The sequence below is a fragment of the Mustela lutreola genome, chromosome 6 (assembly GCF_030435805.1).
Source record: "Mustela lutreola isolate mMusLut2 chromosome 6, mMusLut2.pri, whole genome shotgun sequence".
NCBI lineage: Eukaryota > Metazoa > Chordata > Mammalia > Carnivora > Mustelidae > Mustela > Mustela lutreola.
This window is the reverse complement of record NC_081295.1, coordinates 125,901,107-125,906,045: the sequence shown is the minus strand read 5'-3', so window position 1 is coordinate 125,906,045 and position 4,939 is coordinate 125,901,107. Positions and strand designations below refer to the sequence as shown.

At 34.2% G+C, this 4,939-nt stretch overlaps 1 non-coding gene across 1 annotated transcript; it reads left to right on the top strand.

The window, feature by feature from the left end:
* The first annotated feature begins 2,871 nt into the window (after window positions 1-2,871).
* On the top strand, window positions 2,872-2,977 carry LOC131834939 (U6 spliceosomal RNA). Its single transcript, XR_009355032.1, has one exon. It is a non-coding gene; the product is annotated as a U6 spliceosomal RNA (small nuclear RNA).
* The last annotated feature ends 1,962 nt before the right edge of the window (window positions 2,978-4,939 follow it).

Sequence of the window (4,939 nt, the reverse complement as noted above, 5' to 3'; positions counted from 1 at the left end):
TTCCAGCTTTATTGAAAAAAAAATCGACATATTATAATTTGTAAATTTAAGAAATGATTTTTTATAACATTGCAATCTTTTAACATTGTGTAAATTTTGTACAATTTGATAAATTGGTATACATCTTTATTGCAATACAATCTACATAAAAATGTTAATACATCTACTATCTCCTATAGTTGCCACTGTTTTTTATGCATGTATCATAAGGAATTTTAAGATCTACTCCCTTAGCAACTTTTATGTATATAGTATAGTAGAGATAAACTTCAGAGGTCTTGTGGGTTTTGTTCCAGACTGCCTCAATAAAGTGATTATCTCAATAAACTAAGTCAAATTATTATTTTTTTTGGTTTCCCAGTGCATATAAAAAATTATGTTTCCCAGTGCATATAAAAAATAAACACTATACTGTACTGTTCAAAAGCATTATGTTTTTAAAGAAAAACAATGTATATACCTTAAGTAAACTAGTTCTGGGTTTTCAGTGGGTCATAATTTGATCATAGATCACCATAACAAATACAATAATAATGAAAAAACTTGAAATATTGCAAGAATTACCAACATGTGACAGAGAGACACAAAATGAACAAATGTTAGAAAAATGGTGGCAGCAGACCTCTTTTATACAAGATTGCTATAAACTTTCAACTTGTAAGAATGTGATATATGCAAAGTTTAATAAAGGGAAGTACAATAAAAAAAAGTATGTATATTTTCTTAACTATGATCATCATGCTGTACATTAGATCCCCAGAACTTTTTCATATTATAATTGCAAGTTTGCACCCTTTGACCACCTTACTCCACCCCAGGTTCACTCCTTGTCAACTCAACTCTAAGTTTCCATTAGTTTGCCTTTTCCTCAGATTCTGTATGTAAGAGATATCATAATACATAAATTAAAAGAATATATAAAATCTTTGAAATATTTCACTTAGTATAATACCTTCAAGATCCATCCATGCTGTTGTAAATGGCAGTATTTCTTAATTTTTCATGGTTAATTAGTATTCCATAGTATATATTTATCATACTTCTTTTATTCATTCATCCATTAATGGATACTGAAGTTATTTTCATCTCTTGCTTAGAGTTAATAATTTTATAATAAACATAAGAGTGCAGATATGTCTTTGAACAGTGACTCTGTTTCCTTTAGACATATACCTAGAAGTGGGATTACTGAATCATAGGGTAATTTTACTTTTAATAATATGTATAATCTCCATACTGTTTTCCATACAAATTTATATCCCTATCACAGTGCATAAGTTCCCCATTTTCCCCAATATTTACCAAAATTTGTTAGTTTCAATTTTTTGGTAGTATATATTCTAATAGGTAGTAATATCTTGCTGTGTTTTTCAGAGGTAAACAACAACAACAACAACATAGTGACTTTGCCCTGAGTTTTTTATGTTGAGCACTTTTTTTTTTTTTTTTTTTTTTTTTTTAAGATTTTATTTATTTATTTGACAGAGAGAAATTACAAGTACACTGAGAGGCAGGCAGAGAGAGAGAGAAGGAAGCAGGCTCCCTGCTGAGCAGAGAGCCCGATGCGGGACTCGATCCCAGGACCCTGAGATCATGACCTGAGCCGAAGGCAGCGGCTTAACCCACTGAGCCACCCAGGCGCCCAGTTGAGCACTTTTTAATGCTCCTGTTGGTCATTTATATAACTTTTTTGGGAAAAAAACGTCTATTGAGATCCTTTTGCAATTTTTTTAATTATATATTTTTTTCTATTTGTATCTGTTGGTTATTAACCTCTTTTCAGATATAAGATTTGTAAGTATTTTCTTCCATTCTGTGGATTGTGTTTTCATTCTCTCTCTCTCTCTTTTTTGGCAATGCAGAAACTTTAGTTTGATGTAATACCATTTATTTATTTTTGCTTTTTTTGCTTGTGTTTTTGGTCTGGTATCCAAAAAACTATTGGCAAGACCAATGTCAAGGAGAATTTTTCCTATGTTTTCCTCTAGGAAATTTAGTTTCATGCATCAACTTTAAGTCTTTAATCTATTTCAAGTTAAGTCTTATGAGTGATATAAGGTTCCAGTTTCATACTGTTTATGTGAATATTCAGTTTGAAATATGATTTATTGAACAGACTATCTTTACCCATTACATATGTTGGCCCTTGTCAAATATTAGGTGACTGTATGAACGAATTTATTTCTGGATTCTCAATTCTGTTCTACGTGTTTATTGGTCTGTTTTTATGCCAGTATACTTTATTGTTTTGAGCATGAGGGCTTTGTAGTATAGTTTGAAATCAAGAAGTGTAATTTCTCTTCTTCATTCTTTCTCAGAACTGCTTTGATTATTTGTTGTCTTTTATGGTCTCATATAAAGTTTAGGATTCCTTACCTACTTATGTAAAAAATAATATTGGATTTTTTAAAGATTTTTAATTTATTTATTTGACAGAGAGAGATGATAAGCAGGCAGAGAGGCAGGCAGAGAGAGAAGAGGAAGCAGGCTTCCTGCTGAGCAGAGAGCCTGATGCGGGGCTCGATCCCAGGACTCTGGGATCATGACCTGAGCCAAAGGCAGCAGCTTAACCACTGAACCACCCAGGAGCCCCTACCATTGGATTTTTGATAGGAATTGGATTTACAGATGGTTTTCGGTAGTATGGATATTTTAACAATGTTAATTCTTACCATTCATAAATATGAGCTATCTTTCCATTTGTGTCTTCTTAAATTTATCAATGTCATAGTTTGTGGAATACAGATCTTTCATCTTCTTAGTTATATCTATTCCAAAGTATTTTATTATTTCTGATGCTATTGTGAATTATATTGTTTTCTTTATTTTTTCAGATAGTTCATCATTAGAGTGTTAAAATGCTCCTATCTTGTGCTTACATTGGCAGCACATAACTAAAATTGGAATGATGCAGAGAAGATTAGCGTGATCACTGAACAAGGATGACATGAAAAACTGGGAAGCATTCCATATTAAAAAAATGAAACAAAACAAAATTCTTGTCTTTTATATATTGACCTTGTATTTGGCAGCTTTCGTAAATTTGTTTATTCAAAATTTTGTGAAGTTTTTGGGATTTTTTAAAAGGTAAGTTCATGTTATCCAAAAAAAGAAAATTTTACTTCTTCCTTTTTTTCTTTTTCTTTTTTTTTCTTTTGTTGGAGTCTCTTGTTTCTTTGTGTTCCTTGTTTCTCTGGCTAGGACATCCAGTACTATGTCAAATGAGAGAAGTGAAAGTGGACACACTTGTCTTTATTCTGATCTTTAAGGGGAAAACTTTCAAACGTTTTTGATTGAATATGAGATTAGCTCTGGGCTTGCAATATGTGTTTTTTCTTTAATGGATTTTTTAACTTATTCTTTGAAATTTTGTATAAACATTTCATGTGTTTTTATCCCTAGGGGTACAGGTCTGTGAATCACCAGGTTTACACATTTCACAGCACTCACCATCACTCACCATAGCACCTGCCCTCCCCAATATCCATACCCCCACCATCCTCTCCCAACACACTTCCCCCCAGCAACCCTCAGTCTGTTTGTTGAGATTCAGTCTTTTATGGTTTGTCTCCCTCCCAATCCCATCTTCTTTTACTTTTCTTTTCGTACGCCCAAAACTGCCTATGTTGCATCTCCACTTCATCATATCTGGGACATCATATGATAGTTGTCTTTCTCAGATTGATTTATTTCGCCAGGCATAATACCCTCCAGTTCCATCCACGTCATCACAAATGGCAGGATTTCGTTTCTTTTGATGGCTGCATAGTATTCCATTGTATATCTTATTTATTGATTCATCCGTTGAATGACATTTAGGTTCTTTCCGTAGTTTAACTATTGTGGACATTGCTGCTATAAACATTTGGGTGCATGTGCCCCTTCAGAATGCCACGTTTGTATCTGTAGGGTATATACCCAGTACTACAAGCACTGGGTCATAGGGTAGTTCTATTTTCAGCTTTTTGAGGCACCTCCACGCTGTTTTCCAGAGTGGTTGCACCAGCTTGCATTCCCACGTACAGTGTAGCAGGGTTGCCCTATCTCCACATCCTACCAGCATCTTTCATTGACTGATTTGTTCCTTTTAGCCATTCTGAAAGGTTTGAGGTGGTATCTCATTCTGGTTTTGCTTTGTATTTCTCTGATGCCGAGAGATGTGGAGCATTTTTTCATGTGTCTGTTGGCCATTTGGATGTATTCTTTGTAGAAATGTCTGTTCATGTCCTCTGCCCATTTCTTCATTGGGTTATTTGGTCTTAGGGTGTTGAGTTTGATAAGCTCTTTATAGATTTTGGATACTGGACCTTGATCTGGTATGTCATTTGCAAATATCTTCTTCCAGATAAATTCTGACAGTCATCTTTTGGCTTTGTTAACAGTTTCCTTTGCTATGCAAAAGCTTTTTGATCTGATGAAATCCCAATAGTTCATTCTTGCCCTTGCTTCCCTTGCCTTTGGCGATGTTCCTAGGAAGAAGTTGCTGCTGCTGAGGTCAAAGAGGTTGCTACCTGTTCTCTCCTCAAGGATTTTGATGGATTCCTTTCTCACACTATACTTCTTCATCCATTTCCAGTCTATTTTCATGTATGGTGTAAAGAAATGGTCCAATTTCATTTTTTTGCATGTGGCTGTTCAATTTTCCCAACACCATTTGTTGAAGAGGCTGTCTTTTTTCCATTGGACATTCCTTCCTGATTTGTTGATGATTAGTTGACCATAGATTTGAGCGTGTTTTTCTGGGATCTCTATTCTGTTCCATTGATCTATGTCTGTTTTGGGGACAATTCCCTACTTTGTGAAGTTTTTAGGATTTTTTAACATGTAAGTTCATGTTATCCAAAAAAAGAAAATTTTTTTTTTGGACACTCTTCTTTCTTTGTGTTCCTTGTTTCTCTGGCTAGGACATCCAGTACTCTGTCAAATGAGAGTAGTGAAA